The sequence below is a fragment of the Falco punctatus genome (genome assembly GCF_963210335.1).
Source record: "Falco punctatus genome assembly, chromosome: 2".
In the NCBI taxonomy this organism is placed as follows: domain Eukaryota; kingdom Metazoa; phylum Chordata; class Aves; order Falconiformes; family Falconidae; genus Falco; species Falco punctatus.
In genome coordinates, this window is record NC_137581.1 from 30,075,311 (window position 1) to 30,098,001 (window position 22,691).

Consider the following 22,691-nt stretch of genomic DNA (forward strand, 5'->3'; position numbering starts at 1 on the left):
CACGGTTCTGCTTGAGAAAGCAGCTGTTAAGGGAGTCAAGACAGGTGAGACCAGAAGACTTCAATATGACCTCCTTCAGTGGTGGAAGTTTATGGTGATATCAAAGATGGCACATGGAGCATCTTGGTGAAGAACCCACACAGTTTTGGGATGCTTGCTCTGGTCAGACTGAGTTAAAGCCAAGTCTCTCACCTTTCCGCACAAAGGTTTTAGTGTTGAAGCCTGGAGTATTTCTGCTAGTTTATAAGGGAAAAAAGAGAGGGAGCTTGGATCAGTCACAGCTAGACTGACAGAAGTGCTGGGGCCCAGCCTACCCTAGGATAAAGAAGCCCATTGGTACAGGCAGTGCTGTCATGGCATCATCCTTCATTATCAGTTATGGTAACAAGGGACTACTGGGGATGGTGGCAAATTGGCAGAATACTTACAGGACTCTATGCACATCAAATAGATGAAAAGCCTATCAGTATCATACCTTCTTTTCCTTTTTTCAGCCAAGACACAGTTTTGCTGTAGTGAGATGGATGCTAAATCAGCTTCCTGAGCCAGGCATGGCACTCAACCTTTCACCAAAAGGCCTCAAAGTCCTTTTCGACCTCAGCGTGGCCAGGCATCTCATTGCTGCCTCTGCCGGTTATGACCTAATTTTTAATGAACAGATTTTCAGAATGCTTAGTCTTGAGCATAGAAACGTAGAATCATCACAGAATCATAGAGTAGTTTGGGTTCGAAGGGACCTTTAAAGGTCATCTAGCCCAACTCCCCTGCAATAAGCAGGGATGTCTCCAACTAGATCAGGTTGCTCAGAGCCCCATCCAACCTGACCTTGAATGTTTCCAGGGATGGGGCATCTACCACCTCTCTGGGCAACCTGTTCCCTCATTTAAAAATTTCTTCCATATATCTAGTCTAAATCTACCTTCTTTTAGTTTAAAAGCATTACCCCTTGTCCTATCACAACAGGTCCTGCTAAAATGTCTGTCCCCATCTTCCTTATAAGCCCCCTTTAAGTACTGAAAGGCTGTAATAAGGTCTTCTCAGAACCTTCTCTTCTCTGGGCTGAATAACCCCAGCTCTCTCAGCCTTTCTTCATAGGACCATTTTTGTGGCCCTCCTTTAGACTTGTTCCAACAGGTCCTGTCTTTCCTGTGCTGAGGATTCCATGACTGAACACAGTACTAAAGGTGGCGTCTCACAAGAGCAGAGTAGAGGGGCAGAATCACCTCCCTCGACCTGCTGGCCATGCTTTTTGTGATGCAGCCTAGGATACAGTTGGCTTTCTGGGCTGCAAGTGCACATTGTTGGCTCATGTCCAGCTTTTTATCCACCAGTAGCCTCAAGCCCCTCTCAGCAGGTCTGCTTTCAATCCCTTCATCCCCCAGCCTGTATTGATACCAGGGGTTGCCTTGACCCATGTGCATGACCTTGCACATGGCCTTTTTGAATCTTATGAGGTCCACACGGGCACACTTCTCAAGCTTGAAATAATGTTGAGCTTGATAATCTCTATTTATGAGCTGCACTTGTCTGTTAATCTGCAAATGTAATATCACCTGCTGTTAACGTCTGTTGTCTCTGTGAGATACCCTGCCAGCAAACTCTGTCACTGAGGTATCTGCGAAATGTGCACTTGGGTGAAACAAGTTAAATGTTTTAGATGGGTGGGGACACTTAGGAAATGTGTTAGTGGTATCCATCCAGGCCTAATGAGAAGAAAATTAATATTTTCCTTTTCTCTCTAAACTCCCTCCTGCTCATTTAAAAAATAAAGAGAAATTTCAGGGGAAGCGGTGAATGAGCTCTGTTGGCATTAATGGGAGTTGCATACTGCAGGCAGAGTCAGGATTGCACTTTCTGTGACATGGAAGGTGTCACTGCCTGTCCTGATGTTCACTAGTGTAAAACAGCTAAAGGACTTGCCACGCATCAGGAATCTTGGCATTATGTAAAATTTTCAGAGAGGCAAAACTGCAGCAAATTGAACATTACTCTGTGAGAGGGTACCGACACAGAGATGACTAATGGTGGTCTATGTGCTATAGTGATTTTTTCTAACAGATTTCTCCAGTGGTGCTTCAGAAGTTCAGCTTGCTTTCTTCCCTGCTCTTCACTGTGACTGGGCACTGACGCTGCACCACTAGCCACTGAGGTAGCCAAGTGGATTCTCATTACTGGTTTCTGTGTTTAGAGTCTTATCTCCACAACCATGACAAAGCACGTAATACCAATGACAGGCTGCAGACCCCAATAACCTTATCAGACAAAACAAAGCATCCTGAACCAGCTCCTCCCAGGGCCATTGCAGGAAAGCATCAGCCCCATGGACAGTGGGTGAGACCCACAGAAGTGAGTCAGCATGAGAGGGTCTCTGGAGCATCTGACGGGCTGCGGGGGTTGCTGTCTGGGGGGGAACAGGGTGCTGGGGAAGGGCATTTCAGGGTTGCATGAGACTTAGTATGGGACATTTAGGGAATGAACCAAAGGTCAGGAAAGGGAGATACCAGGTGGGTCTGGGAAGGAAAAAGAGTGTGACAATAGAGGGAGAAGGGGGTAAAAGTGGAAAAGGGGCCAGTCATGTGCAAACAGGCAGCTGGTCATTCCACTTATCTGACCATGCCCTGCACCTGATCAGCACAGTCTGTCCTGTCTCCTGATTAAATGCTGTTTCTAACTCTTCTCCTGGGAAAGGGACCCCATTCAGCATCTGTCAGTGTGTGGAGTCTGAGTCCAGCCACTGGAGCAGAAGAAGGGTCAGAGGGACATGTGACACAAGAGACTGAAGTGTGTGTGTGTATTGTGTAGGTGCATATGTCAGTGTGTGTTCACAATCAAATTCCAAGCCAGACCAGCTGGGGAGTAGGATAAGAGACTTCGGAGCCAGATATTGAGGTGCCTGTAGGTTTGGGCCACACCTTGGGTGGACCCAGGGTTCTGCAAGTCAGCTACTGGAGGGACCAAGGGACATGGAGGACAACTAAAAAATCTGTGTGTGTGTGTGCCTGTATATGTGTATGCAACGGGTCTGTACCGCAGGTACCTGGAGTGGGGCCACTGCCACAGGGGTTTGCATGCCCAGGTGCCAGTGCCTGGGGAAACTGGGATCCAGGGTCAGCTGCTAGGCAGACTGACAGTCCAAAGACCCACATTACATGCATGTGTGCATTTCCCACTCACAGACCTTCATCCTGAACCTCCAGAGAGTTGAACAGGATTAACCCGTTTGAGCTGCCTGTGTTTGATCTGTGTTGATCTGTGTGGCCAGCCACATGTGCATGTGCATCTTGTACAGGTGTGGACATATGCCTGTGGTGGATATGTGTTCAGCCCCTCTGCAGTACGGATCTAGGGGTATGGAGCTGTGACTGCCTCACCTCGATCAGGATGCTGCGTTTGGCAGCCCCTACAACAGATCACTTGCAGAGGCATGGCTTGGTTTTATTTTATGCCCATTCAACAATTTTGCTGAGAAAATATGGAATCAAGTACTAGGAAAAGGGATTATTTGGGCTGATTGGATTTCCTCAAAAACCAAAGGTGTGACTGGACTGTAGAGCTAGGTTTAAGATCCCAGATCAGCTCTGCCATTAATGTTGCTAGTGCAGCTTGGACTTGAGTGTACTTTAAGCTCCCAAATAATCACCCAAGGCTCTGGTGGTTCTTGAAAACAGCACTGAGGCTGCCTATGGTCACAGCAACCTACAGCCAATTGAGGTCTGACCCCGTCTGCACCCATGTCTCTGCATGACAAGTAATGAGAGTGAAGAAAGGGCCAAGGACAGAAAGCTACGAGAGCATGCAAGACAGGCAAGACAGGCTCTGACTCAAAAGCTCTTTAAGCCTATTTCTCCACTTGAATCTACAAAAAGAAGAAGATAAAATAACTCAACAGTAGTGCTCAGAGTGACTCAAGCCACAACACTATGTATGTCACAAAAGAAAAAGCTGTTGTTTGTATTTGGCTGGTATCTACGAGTTGCAGAGACCACAGAGATTTTCATCAACCTTTGCACCATCTTCAACAGCCTGCAGATGTCCCCAACTGCTGGTTTCATTCAAGTTTGAGCTGGTTTAGTGAAAAGACGTTGGAGATGGCGGTTCTGATGGACTTTCTCTTAACTGTCTTACCTTATGTAGTGCTTCTTGCTTTTTAAAGATTCTAATTTTTTTTTCCTTAGATTTGGGCAAAAGGGGGTGAAATCTTGCTATTGGGAACTGATGATACTGGCAACTTGTTCAGTGGTATTTTTGCAGCAAGATACAATGACTCGAAAAGGAACAAAGCAAACCCACTCTAATATTTCTTCCCCTACCCTTTTTTTCTCATATGGCTGAATCAAATCTATGCAATGAAGAGTATCTCTTCCAGTCCAAGGAAATATTTGAAAGTGATGCGCTAAAGAAAATTTTGAAGACAATGAATCACTTCTCTTCTCCCACTGCACTGTTTACTGATTTTATCATTAGATTACTATACTGTGGTTTTTTTGAACTGCCAAGCTGTTACACTAGCCCTAAAAATGACTTTCACTGTCTTGAATGAAACATCTTCTCAATTCAGAAATTGCTTATTTCACAGGGAGTGGGGCCTCCTCTGTTAGGTACCTGACGTAGAGCAGGTCCCTCAGCATGTAGCGCTGCTTTTGTTTCTCTGCAGGTGATAGATTTTAAGGACAGGACTTGTATCAGACCTTCAAGCCAACGTCCTTTTTGCCTGGACTACAGGACTTACTCAGATCAGCTCCTGCTTTAAGTCCAAAGGCAATGGTTGGAACACGACTGATCTTTCTGGAAAAACTTCCAGTATAAACATTCTTTAACCATTGTAAGTTGTTCCAATGATGAAGTACTTTCTTACAGTCAATTACTTTTAATTAAAATTTTATTTCCAACCGCAGCCACAGGATCTTGTTTTGTGTCTCTATCTGCCAGACTGAAACAGTCTCTCCAGTCTGCCATTAACATATAGATGGCTATAGGTTGTAACCAATGCACTTTCTGATTTGATGGGACCTTTAGATCTTTCTCTATCAGGTGCATTTTCCAGTCCAGCATATTTTTGTGCTTTGTTTGTGAATAGTCTCAGGAACATCAACATCAGTGTAAGATCTCTAACTTCCATCTGATTCCTTTCCCTCCAACTCTCTCTCCTGCTACGAACAGAAACACATATATATCAGAAACACCTTTAGATGATGAACATAACCCTTTGCAAGAGTATTTTGAGACCAGAGGTTTGCCCACCTTTGGTGCATCTGCCCCACATGCTCTGTTGTTGATGCCCCTGCATCGCCCTTGTTGCCTGATAAAAATGTTTTGCAGTACCAATTCAAATCCCCAGAATCACCATCAGGCTGAGAGGTCTACAAACTATCCTGGTCATTCATTTATTGTGCTAGCTTTCTCCCAGGCATCTGGAACTTCCCCAGTGTGCTAAGATTTATTTTCTTTGGCTAGCTTTTTTTTTTCAGCCTCCTGGATACAGGTTACTCAGATCTTTGCTAGACTTTATTGCTGTTTAACCTCCACATTAGTTACAACTAGAACAAAAACCATGCGATCTCTGTCGGTTGACATGAATAAATGATTAGGTTTTTTTCCCTGCCCTGGATAAAGGACAAAAATATTACAGAATAAGCCTCTTTTTAACTTTTTTTCTTATTGGCAGTTTTACCATTTCCATCTTGTAATTCATGTCGTTGTTAGTATCCTTTATGTTCTGGAAATACTTAAATAAAATCCCAAACAAACATATAACAAAATACTCCTCAACTGGCAGCCTTCCTCAGCTCTTCTTGTCATGGCTCTCCTTGTGACCTGTTGCTCCTTTTATCAATTTTCTCCAAAACCTTCCTTCCATTTTATATGGGCTGTCATTAAGTGCTTTTTGCGTTTTCTCTTGGGGTCTAAGTACACATATGCAGAAGAAATTTTACTTCCCTTCTGAGGCAGGCCACTTAATGATTGCATATTTATTTCTTGGGTGTGGCTTTTTTGGGCATCCACTTAAGTATTTTCCAATGGTCATCAATCATCATTCAGATTTTCTTGTTAATAAAGTCCTCCCAGCATTGTTTTCAGTTAAAATGAAATTTTCTCTTCAAGTCACAATGAATCTTTTATTGGCTTGGACTTCATTCTGTTTGGAGATAACAATAAATATAATCCCACTGTCATCAGTTATACCCAAGCCATTCCTAATTGTTCATTTCATAATCAGTCTTTCTGCTATAGTAAAGACAAGACCTAATGTAGGAGATTTCCTAGCTGGACATAGCACTGAAGTTGTCTGTAGCATTTGCAATGGTAGCCTTTCTCTCATATTGGTTTAGTACAGAAAATTTGGACTATTTAAAAAAATTAGGGTACCCAAAAGGTAAAAAACTTGACAACAAAAAACATCAAGAAAACAGCCCATGATTCTCTCTAGTGGTCTGCCAAATCTTCTCCTGGTGTCTAAAGCATGCATCCAGATTATCCTCATGCAGCACATAGTACCTCTGTGGAGCACACATCACCATGATGCGCAGATACCCAAACAAACGAGACCCAGACCTGGTAGGTCTGGGAAGAACTGAGCTATGTCAGCCCAGCGCCTCGCTTGCGTGGTGAGTCTGGCTGAGCAGACACGTGGCCCAGTGGTGCCCCCAAAGAATGTTTTCTCCAGCTCAAGACTGCACCTCCAAGATGCTTGAGCACTGCGGTGCCCATCAACCCTCTAGAAATACAACCCCAGCTTCTCTCAAAGCCCAGTTGTCTTCCCACTCTTGATTTCCCCTCACTGCTTTGGCTTGCCAGCAAGGACATCGAGGATCCTCCTCCAGGTCACCCTTCCTGTGCAATAGAGGTTTTTTTCTAGTTTTATTTAGAAACACATATCTATATCTATATCTATATCTATATCTGTATCTATCTATCCGTCTTCTTTGCCTCTTTTCACAGCTGACTACATACTGAGGAAACTTCCTGCTGGCCCCTCTGGAAACCAGTCCCACAATGTTTTACAGACTTTAATAGAAAAAGCACCTTCAGCAGCCCACAGCATGTCACCATCACGTAGTACCCTCCCTCCTTCAGCAGGGATTCAGAAGATGCACAGGCTCCTCATTTGCACAAAGGGATCCCCTCTGATTTCAAAGCCAAAACAATCTGGCTGCAGGTACTCCACAAAGCTGGGTAACATGGTTTTAATGCACAGTGTACCCGGTTTGCCCTTTATTGTTATCAGTATAACAAAAAGGCTTAAAAAGGATGATGCACTTGAAGAAAAGGTTTGTAAACCCAGCACCCACCAAAACGTCCCCTGGGTGCCTGCATCTGCATAGCACAGAAAGATGGGGTAAATGTAACTGCCTCATGCAGCTCCAGCGGGTCCTGGAGCTCACCCTGTATCTAAGGGTTATGCTGTTAGCTTTTTCTGGCCCACCAGCATCACATGTCGCACTCAGTTTCACTTTAGGAGTCCCCTTACTCAGTGCTACATGCAATAAGTGGTATTATTTTGTGCCTCAAACTTCCATATATTCTATGTTGCATTCTTTGTGTTGTGGTGAGGGGAGATCTATGATATGAGAGGCTATCTTGCTCCATGAAAATTAAATATGAACATGTATCTGAATGTCATAGGGAGGAAATATTTTTCCGAAGGTCTTAGATGAAAAGCCAAGCCTTCAGACAGCTATTTCTCGCATTGGCTTTTAGTACACCATCAGCATCCACAACGCTAATCTAGTCCACAAAGGCTGAAAAAGGTAGCAAACAGGACTTGCATGATGACTTCATTTTTTAAAAGAAATTTTAAAACATGTATCTGATTTATGCACACACACACACATGCACACGTACAGAGTACTAGATCATTTTCTACTCTTGAGTTTAGCTTGCAGCATCCTTGGTGTCCACAAGTCATTTCCTTGAAAGATTTCCAGACAATCCAGAAGAATTCAGATTCCATTGTATGAGGATTTTTTTTTCCTTTTAGCTATTTAATCATTGCTTGCTTGCTTTCTTTCTTTTTTTTTTTTTTTTTAAAGTGTGCTGGCACTTGCAGGAGCAGCCTGTGTTTGCACTGTAGGCCACCAGTAGCTGATTCAACACAGGAGCACAAACACATACAGGCTCACTGACACACACACATGCACACACAGAGCTCGACAGAAAAGTGATTGATGACCAGTTTCATGTCAGAACTGTGATATTTCTGGCTGAACAGCTTTTTATCCATTCTTTTTGGTACAAAAGCCATGGCATAAAGATAAGAGGCAGAGCACTTAAGACATGTTTACAAAGATTAAACCACTGACTTGGCTGTAGTTAAAGTAAATTCTCCTGCTTCCCACTGCGCAGTGAAGGTTTACAAAGGAAGGACTGGCAAAGGTTGCTTCGTCTTCTTTCCTGGCACTGCCTGCTGGCTCCAAAACAAATGCAGGACTTAAACCACATAAAAGGGCAGCAAGGTATTAGCACTTTTGAGGGGTTCAGCATCTGACACATTCCTAATCTGCCTGGGTAGGTTTTAGATCCGAGCCACTGCTGTGCTTTTATAATGACAGGGCAATTTAACAAGCCCAAAATTCGAGCTTCCCTCTGCAGACAAGGAGTTATCAAGCCCCATGCTCAGCCTCTCTTTGCTGTCATCATTACTGGGAGGGTTATCCACTCCCCTGCCTCTCCCCCAGAGACAGGGAGGCACAGGGGGCTCTGAAAATCATACTATGTTATAGACTAAAATGCTCTTATTTGCCCTAAGGTTGAGACCATAAGAGATCAACCTGAGGAGGAGGGTTTTTTGGGGGGGAGGCAATGAAATGGGAAAAATTGCACAACTGGTGTCATAGCACAGAGCTACTTTGATCCTTCAGACCAGGAAAGTTAGTTTGACAGTGCTTTTAGAGAAGTGACAGAAACCTCCAGCACTGAAACATGATGTTTGTTACCTGCTCAGAGAGCCCCTGGGAGCAGATTGCAGCAGAACGACTGTGGGACAGCATGGAGGAGGAGTAACAGCAGAAAATAATAGGGGATGTCAGGATCACAAGTCCCAAGAGAATATATCAAGAAATAAATAGGTAAGGATCCCAAAAAATCTATTTAAATATCTCAAATACATCTGGAAGTTTTGTGTTAATGTATTTGCATTACTGTTAATGTGACACACTGTTCTGCACCGTTTGCAGAAAGAGGTTGTCTTGGCTATGGCAGGAGAGTAGGAAAGGGCTAATGTCACGTCTACCTCCAAATAAATTATGCACCTATCAGATTATTCCTCTCAGAATTTGTTATTACAACAAATAATTATTTAATAATAGTAAACACAAACACAGAGTAAGGAAAGGAGTTAAATAACGTCCTTTCATTTTAGTCTGGCTTTTGTTCCTAGTGATGAAAACAGTCATTGAAGTCAGCTTTGGGAGGTGTAATCCAGAGGAAGACATGGTGGTACAGGAAAGCTGTACTGGGAGAATACTGTATTGCCAGTCAAAGCAGAAGGACATATGGGTTAGGTGCAGCACAGCCTTTCCCAGGTTTAGTCGTGTTCAATATTTTTATTCATGCCCCAGACGATGGAACAGAGAGGATATACAGATGGCAGCCAGCAGGGAGGGACTGTCAGGAGTTTGGAGGACAGGATTAGAATTCAAAATGATCTTGGCAAACCAGTGTTTTTCAGGTCTAACAGAAAAACATGCTACTCTAGAGACAAGCTTATAGATTCTGCACCTCACCAGGAATAACTGGCTATATATTGCAGGATGCAGAACAGCTGCCTGGAGAGCTATCTGCAGAAAAACGTCTAGAGGCTGTAGTGGATCACAGGCTGAGCAGCAACGTTGTGTTGTTGCACAATAGGGTGGCCCCAGACTGGCAATGCACAAGCAGAATTACACCACATAATCAATTTTCAGCTCTACAAAGTGAATGTGAATATCTGTGTGCAGTCTGAGGCACTGTTCTCCAAGAAAGGTATGATTGAGTTGTACTAAGTCAGGCTTATTAAAGGTCTACAAACATAATGCAGGAGAAGAATAATAAAATAATAGGGTTGCTTGAGAAGAAAGGACTTTCTGCCATGACACATGGGATAACAAGAGATGGGCATAGATTAAAGGAAGGAAGACCGAAGTTAGAGATCAGGAAACACTTTCCTAATGTTAAAGTGGGGTCACACAGGAACAACTGAACCATGGCATGTCCATCACTGTAGGCTTTTGAAAGGCTTGCTGGAGTATCTGAGATGTGGCTGAGCCCAGCTAACAGCAGAAAAATGGTCCCTCCGTCTTATAAATGGGATCAGATGGATACATCCAAGGAGGCTTCCCCAGGGGACACTCAAACCAGAGTTTCTAAACCTCAGAATTGCCTCTCAGAAATTACCTCGGAGCAGGAGAATTCTGCAGTGGAAGGGTCCGAAACACAACCCTTTCTTTGAGTCTCTCACAACGTACCATCTCCTTCATCACACTGGCTTCTGGGAGTCCCATCCTTTAACACCCAGGTCCCCTTTTTTGTGATACTGGGAGCTGGGGTCAGTGCTAAAGGGTCTGAGGATCTGCACAGGGACATTGCAAGCCTGGCAGGCATGTTTAATACTCTGTTGTGCCAAGCTGCTGCCATAATGACTGGGCTAAGCTCATTTGATTAGTAATGGGGTGAAATAAATCTTACTTGGCAAAAACATTTCCCCCAAATCAACAAGTGAGTCAGAATTAGAATAAAAAAAAACATATGACCAGTGAGATCCCTCTGCTAACCCCATACATTGTGGCTTCTATTACAGTGCATATACTGGGCAAACAAAATCTCTGGGAACCTATTTTCTCAAGAAACAAATAAGTTTTTAGTCTGAAGAGGTTAAAAGCAGGTGTTTCAACATCAATTTTCATCCAACAGTGTTAGTGTATGCTGGCAACGATATACATTTACCCCACTCTAAACCAAAAAAAAAAAAAAAAAAGCCACATTAAAAAAATTGCAGACAAACAGTGGGTTAGTGTCCTGGGGGATTTAAAATGCATGGTGTGCAACCCAGTTATCAAAATTCATAAAGGAACGACTGTGCTGTAAGACTTTTCAGAGGAGGTACAATACATTCTGCTCACACTCAAGAGTGTGAGCGTGGCACAGACAGCTGGGTTTTTAAATGCCTACCATTATGGTTTGTTTCATCCATCAGTCAGTCAGCTCCCAGATAAAGTTTCTTGCAGCATTCATTTCTGGGCTTTAATGTTTTTAAGAACCAATGAACTGATTATGGGGGTGCCTCAGACTGTTAGAGGGTTTCTTTTACCCTTGTTACGTGGCTTAGATGTTGGGGGGGGGGGGGGGGGGGCGGGGGGAATAAGAAGACAAGAACAAACTGAGGAAACATCTAAAGACCATGAAAGGGCATATTTTCAACACAGACTCCCACACGGCCCTTTTGCAGAACTTGCAGGCACATCTATTTGCATTTGGCAAGTGGGTAAACGAACAGAGAAATGACATTTTATACAGCCATTTGCAGTTACTTCTTTGTTGTGCACAAAGAAGTTGCACAATTATGCAATTTTCTGCACACAAAACGGATGCAACTGCAAATTCTTCAGGTGCACTCAGAAATGCTGTTAAAAACCTGCATATGACTCTTTCAACATGGAATTCACCGTTCTCACTTCCACTTCTTCCTCACCTCACATCTTTAGCCAGAAACATTAAAAATACACAGAGCTCATAGAGAAGCAGCAGCCTCAGCTCTGAATCTCCGTGTTTTTCTGTTTGAATAAAACATTTAATGTTACTTGAGCTGGCGAGAAAGGTGGGGGGTTGTGTGTGTCTTAGTAGAAATTAATGTTTTGGTTGGCTGGACAAGCTCAGGAAATTTCTGTAGTGAGCATGATGAGAGAGGATGTTTGGCGAGATGTTTTCCAACAGCTGGTACAGGTGAAGGATTAGGGGGGAAAATGCTTAAGAGCCTTTTCCCTGATTTTCTACTTTGTACTCCTCTTAGATGTAAAAGCAATTTCAGACCCTAATCCAAATGTCCCTGAAATCCATGGGTCTTTTCCCACTGGCTCAATAAGATGTGAAACAGGCACTCCAGATGTTGTGTTGGTTATTAAAAACATTTTGACTTTCCTCCCTGCCCTCTTAAACACAACTGTTTGGGGAGAAAGGAGCAGATACTGGCATCTTTATGCAGCCTGGGCTCAGAGAAACCACCCAGCTGACTCTGCCCATGGCAGGACCAAACAATGTGTCTGTCACGGTCCTAACATGGCAGGTGATGGGGTGAGGGGTCCCACTGGTTTCTCCCTACCTGTATGGGTGGGGGATGGGGGAAGAAAGGCCACAAAGGGCACAGACCTTCAAACTGCCTGACGACGAAGCTGGCATAGGGACGGATGAGCATGGCAACATTCTTGGACTTGGTGTGCTGTGCTCTGTGGGCCATAAAGGATGGAGAGAGTCCTTAGCTGGTGCCTTTGCCTGAGGTTTCTTGCTAAAGGCTGCATGATACAGTGAGAGAGCAGGATCAGGCTTTAAAACTCAACATAATTTGTTATACAGAGAGTTTCAGCAATTGTCTTCATCCCATTCCCTCAGTAATATAGCTCTGCTACACCATAACCACTTCAGAATATCCCTGATGTATTTGGTATTTATAATATATAGAGACTGCTGCAAAGTGAACATTTACTGACCCCAGAGTTCCTTTTGTTTAGTTCATTATGAAGGTCAGAATTATTCTAAATCTGCACGAATTGAAACAGCCTTTTGGCATGGCTCTTACATTTGAACCAAGTTAATAAAAACAATGATATATAGTGTTCGGGTATCATTTAATCTTAGGAATCCATAGTGAGCACAAAGACCAAAATAAACCCTTGCAACACACATGTTTATTCACATATTAAGATTCCCTGAGACTGTTCTACATTACTGACTTTCATATGCTTGGAAAATAAGAAGGCTTTTTCATATTCATGCTCAGTGAGTGAAAACACATCACTCAGGAGACCATCTGCTTCTCTCTGGAGCGTGGATCTTGACCTTAACACGTCAGGCTGCATACAAACTCTGAGGGGAAAAGATGTATTTGGGTGCTTCAGCACAATCTTAAGAGCGTGGATAATTCAGTCAGCATTCAGGAGATTCGGTGTTAGTTCAGCTGCTACAGCAGCCAAAATTACACAAGATGATTCAAGTTTTCACCTATCTGCCTTGGTGCAAATATTCTGCTACAACCCGTTTGCCATTTTACCTGACTCATTTATATAGGGCCAAATCCAGGTTCCCGAGAAACAGATGAGAGTTTTGCCACCGACATCCCTGGGATCAGGATTTAGCCTGCAGCAAGGAAAAGAAAAAAAGAAAACCAACAAAAAAGCAGAAGAAAGCTAGAGGCAGGAAGTCCATCTGGAGAGTGGCAAGCTGCCCACCACCTCGGTGCCCGCAGTCAGCACAGCCCGAACAAAGGCAGGCGAGGGGAGTGATGTGGTGTGGGCACACACTGCTCCCACCCCACCGTGGCTCCCCGGGCTCCTGGGGGGACAAGGTGCCTCCTTGAGAGGCCTCTCTGGAGGGAGCTGCTTTCTCTTCCATCAGATTAAATGGAGAGCTGGAAGAGGCAACTCCACAAGAAGTGCTACCAGCTCCGAGGGGCTGCGGGGTTAAAGCTGAGAAAGAGAAGCTGGATCCGGGCAGGGAGAAAGGAGCCGCCTTTAGCACATCTTGCAGCTTGAAGTGGCAAGGTGTTTTGGCTTACAGGGTTGTGCAAGAAGGAGGACCTCAAACTCCTTTAACATTTTCAAAGGCCATATTTCTTCCCAGGGCTGAGTCCCAAAGAGACATTTGAAACAGGTCCCTGACAGGTGGCTCCCTGCTGAAAACATATTCCCTTCTCCCCAGGCTGTTAAGACAGCTGCAAAAGAGCATTTTGAGAGGGATTGGATGCAGCAGGAAGGTGCTATGCTGGGGTGCTCCCCTGGAGGTTTAGGGGCATAAAGAGCACAATGCACAGCGGGAGCCTTAGTGCCTCACAGCAAATTCATTCCTGACTCAGCGTTCAAAAGCTGAGGCTGAACCAAAGCAGGGTTATCCTTGATGGAGTGAATCCCAAATGGGTACATACACTGCAGGTAGCCTGGGTAATAGCAGGAGGAGTAGATTTGGTAGCATTAGCTGTGGAAACCCTCCAGGGACTGAAGTATTCAGGTAGCAATTCCCTGCTGCCGCATCTTCACTGTGTGGTCACCTAAATCAGAGTAAAATTACCTCGAGTAACCTGCACTTTGCTGGGGCAAAATTATTGCTCCTGACTGCCATGCCAGCACTGCTTCAGGTCTAGTTTGTCATTGCACTCTCTCAGGGTCAAGATACACTCTGCCTGCCTTGAAACCACTTCTTTGAGGTCACAGCAGCCGAATGTGAACTTTGCCGGTGGTGCAATACAGGACTAGAAGAGCTTTGTGGACAGGAGAACATGGAAGACATAACTGGTCATTTTAGCCTGACTCACGGTAAAGGCCCAGTCTAGTCCCACTACAAAAATCAGGTGAATGCAGCTACCAATGTCAGTGAGAAAACTGCTTATAGCAAGTACTTGCTTGTACCAAGAAAAGAAGAAAATTAAAGGTAGTAAATCCACCAGGTTATCGGGTTTATTCCTTGTATATGAGCTCAAGCCAGCCTTGACACTTGCCTGTAGTGTCATGCGAAGTCCCATAGTAAGCAACATGTATTGAGGAGCATGACCAAATCCCACACATGCATGAAATGACCACGCTTTCTAAGCAGCATGAGGGAAACAATAGCAGAAAAAGGCACCCTTTTCTAAATCTCAGAAAGGGAGTAACAGATACACAGAGTGAATGTTTTCTTGTATGAGCATTCACAGTGGTACCTGGGGATCTAGAGGAGAAGCTCATTCAGAGAAGTAACCCTAAAGATATTGATTCAAGACACAAACATAACTTTAGTCTATGGGAAGCCCACAGGGAGTAAAGCATTACCTGGTAATAGTTACGGTGGAAGACTGCTTTCTCACGTTGAGAAACCAAAGGAAACAGCTGAGCTGCAAAAGACACTGTCTTTGGGGAATATAAACTATAGACTGGAATATCAACCAACCAAGAACTCTGAGCCTCTGGAAAACTCATACGTGAATGAGATGGAGGAGGATGGTGTCCCAGTGGGAGTCCTCTAGAAATATTGCCAGGAGAGCTCCGAGGCAGTAGAACAACACTTGAAAGAAATTCAGGTATAAAGAACAAGGGATGGCCTGATAAAGACCCTGGAAAATCTTGGAAAATCAACATGCAGCAAGGCTCACATGTTGCTAGACTCACAAGATTATATTTGTGGGCTGGAGGAGACAGAGCAGGAGAGTGCTTCTAAAAGCATCTGGCCAGGGGGATGGTATGAAGGGTGTCAGGAGCCTGGACACATGGCAAAAATGGAGCCCTCCAAACTTCAAAGCATCTCTTTGTAGGAGATAGGAATGACATGGGAAGGGGCTTTTGCTCTGCCGTATACCAGTACACAACCTGCCACCCCCATGTTTGTGGGGCCTAAGGTGATGCAGGAGGTGTCCATGCAGCTGCTCAGCTGTGAGCACAGTAGTAGCCATAGCAGGATGGAGCACATTGCTGTCATCTCCAAAGGAAGAGTGACAAAGGAGAAAGACCAATGCCATCTTTCCAGCCCACAAAGCAGTTCCAAGTCAACTCCCAAAGCCATCCCAGTGGTAATCAGAATTAGGGCTCAGGAATGGTCTGGAACCAGGTTTTGATAATGTTCTGTTCCTGCTGTGTTATTGAAAACAGGAGGGGATAAATTCAGTCAAAGACTTTGTGAACTAGTTTTGTTGATTCTGTGGCTTGAAACAATTCCAGAGGAATGGCAGGTCACATGCACAGGAGGGACCGAGCGGAGGCAGAAGTGGCTGGGATGTCTCCTTCTCCAGTGCAGTCTGCAGTGGCAAAGCCTCTCCATTCGGAGACACCCTTTACTGAGAAGATGGTAGCAGAGTATCCACGTTAAATCAGAGGACCAAATCTTGGCAAGGGTAGCCTGCTCATCAAAATGCTCCGTCTGAAGTTACATGGGCACCTTAAGGCTTTCAGGACTTAACTCGGGAACAGAACAGGGAATAAATATCCAGGAGCCACAAGGGTGTAGCTGGGGAGTGGAACTGACCCAAACTTTCTCGTTATTATTGTTGTTATAGTTTTTTTGTAAGTTCCTGTTACAGCATACAAAGGGTCTGGTCTTGTCCCAACAGTGAAGCTGGCCTCTTTTGAAAACCTTGTCCCCCATGGCTGTCAGGATTGGAAAGCTGTTGCATGGGCTACAATTTGCGTTTTGACATTACAAGTTTGGAAAATTTTAGAAGTGAAATGAACCAGAGCTGTCAGGGTGTGGGGAGGAGAGAGGAGACGGAGTTAAAAAAGTTACAGAAGTGTAGATATGAAACTGAGGGAAGTTAACTATGTATCGCAAATCACGTTTGATAAAATGCAGAAAGTATTCTGGTTTGGTTTCTGATTTCATTTCCCATTTGAAGTTGAACTGAACTACTAAAAAATGTGCTTTTACTGCAGGAGGTAGGTCAAAGTGTGCAAAGGAATGCAAGAAAGAAATATCCTTCAGATTATAAATACTGGCAGCATCGGTCATTAGCTGTAGTTAGGTCTTACAAACTGCCTAGTTTGTGAATTAATTCAGAATAAATTTTGAACTTGCAAAGCAGGACGTGCTCTATTCTAAAATGAGACATAAAAACATTAAAGAAAATCACCAGATTAAAATGATCTGTAGACGGCTCCCTGTGGCCAGACCAATAGGAACATTCAGCATAGAATTAGCTTAAAATTAGCTCTAGTTTTCATTCAGAGCTGGCATGGCTCAGAGTCATTAGCCACTACGCTCTGTGTCAGCTGCTGCAGGACCTGCTGAAACCTGGGTCTGGCATTTCAGCATCCTGGCCTGCCAAGCCTCTTTCTACAGAACAGGGCAGTTTTGCAAGAAGTCTTTGCAAAATATTTTAATAATGAAAACTTTAAAAATACACAGCTGTTTTGCAAAACCCTTGTAACAAAGACCCCTTTGAGATCAGCTCCACGCAGGCTCCGTAGTGGATGTGCTACCATCAGTATTCTCAACAGAGACATTATGGAGCCTGGCGTTCCCTCCATGCCTCTTCCACCCCCCCAGTCCCCTGCCTGGACCTTGTTCTTTTCAGGCGCTGCTGCCTGCTCATATCCCTCTTTCAAATCCTTTATTTGGGTGCCAGCAACTGCTTCCAGAGGTTAGGCACATTTGCCCCCTGGGACAGCCTCCTCAGAGGGTTACTTGTCCTGCTTTGCTGCTGCTGCAGTTCAAACAGATCATGCTGGGCCATCATTTGGGGTGAAATTCAGCTCCCAGCTAAACTGGGTAACGCTGAGGAAAAAAAGTCCCTGGGACCTACAAACACCTGGGCACCATTTAACTCCCAGATGAGCATCTGAGCTCCCACGGTTTTAATTCAGGCTTTCTGCACATAGTCCAACATCTGTTTGCATGCTGGGAGCATGGTACAGGGTGCTGCTGTGCCAGAGACCTGCATATTGGAGGCTGGCATCAAGCTGGATTCCTCGATCATTGTTACTAACAAGTATTTAGTGGAATCCATTTTCCAGACTGAATAGTTTATTGGGATTTGAACACTTGCAGGGAGTTCATTGCCGTAGATAGGGTAGTGCCTGACTAGGAAATCTATTTATGATGCTTTTATTACTGCAGGGAAGATGGGAATTCAGCTTTTCAGTGTTACAAGTATTTTCCTTAAGTGGTCATTAGAAGAAATAATTCCTAGATTCACAAGCACTAGTATCTGTACATAAGCTGTGTTTCCAGTAAGTTTTAATGACAAAAGTGAGAAAGCTGGCCAAAGCAGCACGATGATGGCTTTCACTCTCCTCCTAGGGAAGCCAGGAGGAATTTCCTATCGGTATGAGGAAGAGCTGGCTGCCCATGTCCTGCGCTGCTTGCTGTACCACTTCACCTTAGCATCACAGGTGGGTGAAGTGAGAATCAAAAACATGGCAGGAAGGAACCAGGTGGGGAGGAACCAGTCTCTCCCAGACAGGAAAACACTCTTGTTTTGCTCTTCTGTAGTACTTCCCCTGAGAAATAAGGATCCTCAACATGAGCAGGGTGAGAATGAAGTGTAGTTATACTCGGGTTACACTAAAGCCCTTTCTAGCTTAGTATCCCATCTCTGAAAGTGGCCAGATGCACTCCTCAGGGTAGAGAACAGAGCAAGCATATACAACCCTCCCCTGAAATGCCCTGTCAGCCTCAGCAGTCTGCATCCCAGGGACTCCTGGTGTCCCCCAGCCAGGAGACCAGAGATTGTCTCACTAAGCATTGTGGTGGATGCTGGCTGGTAGAGCTGCTGGATGAGGCTTTCAGGCAGGCTACACCAAGCTGTGTGCTGCTGAGCTGAGAGCAGACTGGGTGTTTTGTCAGGTTTCACTTCATCCATATCCCCTTTCACTTCCAGTGCTTGAAGCTGTCACTTTGAGCATTTACCTGATCCCTGGACAAGATGTTGCTTCATTCAAGACATGAAGGCTGGCTACAGCTCAGCCGGGTAGCCACAGTTGAAATAGGTAACTTAGGCACAATGCAGCATCCAGCAATCAGCCCAAATGGGGTGCACAGGGACCTGGGTGGGACCCACGGCCATGAGGATGCTCAGATGCCCCACCCACCGGGACACCCAGGCCAGCAGGACTGGGGTGGCTGAAAGCAGCACTTTGGAGGACTTCACCTCTCACAAACACCAGTTCAAAGCCAGCCTGGCTGGAGTCAGCAGTGGTAGCAATTTGCCCACAGCTCCCAGTTATTTCATAGACAAAAGACTGGAAGAGGATCAGCTTCATCTGATCTGCCTCCCTCCCAGGGCAATAAGGAGGATATGACCATGACAGACGTTATTCTCACCTGCACCTGAAGGCGAGCAGAGGAGAGAGGCACAGCCTCCCTAAGCAGGCTGTGTTTCATCACCCTCATAGCTGGGAAGTTGCTTTGTAACATGGAACCCAAATCTTCCTTGCTGCAAATTAAGCTAAATTCCTGTTGACCTTTTCCTAAAAGCCACAGGGAACAATTTTAATCTCTGTGCTTTCTGTTACAGCCTTTGCATTCTGGAAAATGTATCACGTCCCCCTTTGTCTCTTCTCCTCCAGAAAAACCCCATTCTCTCAACCTTTCCTTGTAGCTTATGTTTTCTAAACCTCTTCGTGCTGCCTTTTGGGTTCCCATCAGGGTGTCTGCTTATTAAAATAGAAGCTTCATTTCACAAAGGTTGCTGTGGTACTTGGCACAGCAGAAAATAATAACGAACACTATACTGCCACTAGAAAATCCTCAATAAGATCACAGAGTGAAGGGATACAGTGGATCTCAAGAGATCATCTAGTCTGTTTCCTTGCACTGGGGCAAGCTGAAGTGATTCAGGATAATTCTTTAAGATTTAACAGGTCAATGGTGGAAACTTCCAGTGGTGGCATGTCTCCAGTTTCCTGGAAGCCTACCCCACGGTTATTGCGATCCAAAGGTAGAAGTTTGTTGTATGTTGATACAATCATGAGGATTAAGCACATTAAAAGTATACATGGATGTTTTTAAAGAATATTTAAAAGCCACATATGGCTGTTGAGCTCCAAATCAGAAAACAGTCACAAGGAACAGAAGCATAATAAGGACAGATTTACCAGCTGTGAAGACGGAGGCCTGCATTTCTTTTCTCTTTCAAGCGTTCAACTGCAGTAAATGCAGGAAATAAAGATAAGATGAAGAGATAACATCTTTAAATACAAGGCCTCTCCACACAAACCCTGATACATAATTTGCACTTTACTTGGCACTTCCCTGGCAGGATTTCAGCCATAGAGCAATTTTTCATGCTGGAGGTGGCAAAATGGCAGGGTTTCCTGGCAAAGGGCAAACTAATTCTCCCCATCCTCCCCTCTCGTTTGGTTCTAGGCTGATTTCAGCCAAAACCAGACAAAAAAAACCCTCCTCTTCTTGTCAGTTCCCTGCCACAAATACATTGGCAGGACTGTTGGTTGTACTGAGTATTTGCCAGGTTTCCCTGGGCCTGAAGCACATGGGGAGTTTCTGCAGGCTGCAGGGACAGAAGACTTTGAAGGTCCCAACAGGGGCTGACTGGAAGTTTCACCCAGACTCAAAATTTTCCCTCAGAGCTGTGATTTTATACCACTGTTTTCCTTTTGAAGAACCACCCTGTGCACAAGTTCATGCATGTGGACCCCCTGCCCCAGACAGGGTCCTGCCCAGACTGCTTCTCCCTGCCCTCTATTTAGCCAGGGTCTCAGGCCAGAAGATGCTGCCTGGCCCAGTGTGGTCAGGGTGGAAGCATTATCCTACAGGCATTGGCACTGGAGTGCAGCACGTAAGCCCTGAAAGCAGAGGTGCCAACCACGAGTGTCAGGCTGCTCCAGCTCTCGCTCAGCTGTTTCATTATTACCACTGCTCATAAACAGAAATGTTTCACTCCACAGGATTTCCTCGCACGGATCCTGATGTTACCTCTCTCCCCTACACAGCGGCAAGGAGTTTGTACCAGGAGAATCAATGTGGGAGCACAGAAAAAGAGGAGTGATATGCTTTTGTTTTAACCAAATGCATCTTTTAAAAGCTGAAGCTAATGAAGACACACTTAACAACTCTTCATATAGCTCTGATAAACAAAATGTTTCCAACTGGAATTTGCAAAGCCGAACATAATAATATGAAGAGGGAATAAGAGCTTCCCCTTGTCAACTGGCTACTAACAAAAGAAAAATATGAGGAGTGAATACTTAGAAAAAAGACCAACAGTGCTGTAATATAATTAAAACCATTAAAAATGCTGTACTCTGGTTTTGCTCCCTGAAGCAGTATGTTATTTTTCTTTTTTAAGCTGTCACCACGTTTTGATACCATAAGGAATAAACTAAATCAAGACAAACATCCATTTCAAAGTTGGAGGATTTAATAGAAATATTAACCTAAACTTCAGTAACTAGCAGATGATGCTCAATCAACTGCAGTCATTAACATCTCTTTATATTTATTAAACAGTAGGTATTCCTCAGGTACACAAACAGCACTGAAGTGGAAGAACGACAAATGCAAGAGAAAGCACCCAGAGAAAACTTGCAATTTTAGAAACTCGGAAAGTGCCCCATTCAGCAAAGCGCTGAACCACATCTAGAATGATCCGTATCATATGTGTAACCTAAGAGTATGCAACATTGCTTTTTTTCCTTTGGCAGCCTTTCTGACAGAAGTAATTGAACCTTCCTGTCCCTTGCTATCATATACCAAAGTTTTCCTGATGCCATGGAGGTGATGTAACTCTAGCATGTGAGCAGAGATCCCACTTGCCAGCAAAATACATGGGGCCACGCTTCTGTTAGAGACATGAAAGTATGAACCAAGGGGCTGCAGGGCTGAGCCACTTCATGCATTTACCTCTTTTTTGCTTTCCTTCTTGAGGAAAAATGTAATCTACTGGTATTGGGAATGGAACTGGAGGACAATGCATAAAGCAAGGAACATTCACAGAAGTTACCGCACATCAATGTACAGTCATAAAACTTTAAGCAATAAAGCATGGGGATAAATATATATATATATATATATATATATATATATATAAACTGCATTCCTGGTTAGTCAAGCAAAATTTCTAGTTATCATTTTTGAACCTTGTGACAAAATAATATTATTTAGGAATATCAGTCAACCTCTTCCCCACCACCCTCTAAAAACTCAAAAAGCAGATTCAGAAAGCTGACACACTAGCGGCAGATTTCTTACTGAACTTGTGGTACTGTACAGTGAACCAGACAAGCAATACCGAACACCCCAATTGCTCATTTCCCAAGGGTGAACAGAACTGGTACTTGCACCACTCTGCAGAGCCTCTGGGCACTGCAGAGATGGAAACCTGATGCATCAGATCCTGCACAAATTGTTCGCAAGATTTGAAGGCAGAGACTTCTCCTTTTTCATCCTACACCCTCACAAAAGAGAAGATGCAAAGAAATGTAAGAAATACACCGGCACAACTTGTTCTAATGATACAGAGTTAGAACCCATAGTACTGAGACAACTGTACAGTCCCAATATATTCCATATACTGTCAGATGATAGAACAACAGCTGAAAAAATCTTCTCAGCTTGTCTAATTACCATCAATTGGCTACATTTCAGCAGACTATGCTGCAGATTTGTGTGTTGCAGAGCTTTATAGAGCTGATGGTAGTGTGACAGAATAACAAAAAAGAAATGAATGTTGCTGTTCAGGGGGAATATAGTTCATAAAATGTTGTCTCTGCAACTGCTTTACCTTATGAACCAAAACTGAACAGTTTACCATAAACCCTTTGTATACTGTGCCCTAATACTACTCAGTTTGTTCCAGCAAATCATCAGTAGAAGAGGCTTTGTTGATCCAAGGGCTGTGCACAGATTCCAGGCTGACAATGGGAAGACAAGTTTCTAACTAATACAAATGATCACTGGCACCAGCCTAGCAGAAAAACATAACACCACACTCAGTCAGAATTTGCAAACCTGCCCACCAAACTCCTCAGAGGCCAGATTTGTTCTCCGCTATGTAATGTCGAACCATTTCAGCTGCATACAAGTCCTCG

At 44.2% G+C, this 22,691-nt stretch overlaps 1 long non-coding RNA gene across 1 annotated transcript; it reads left to right on the forward strand.

Annotated features, from left to right (window-relative positions):
• Nucleotides 1-888: 888 nt before the first annotated feature.
• LOC308058789 lies at nt 889-21,656 on the forward strand. The gene is made up of 2 exons (XR_013925967.1): nt 889-18,035; nt 20,550-21,656. It is a non-coding gene; the product is annotated as an uncharacterized lncRNA (long non-coding RNA).
• Nucleotides 21,657-22,691: the final 1,035 nt, after the last annotated feature.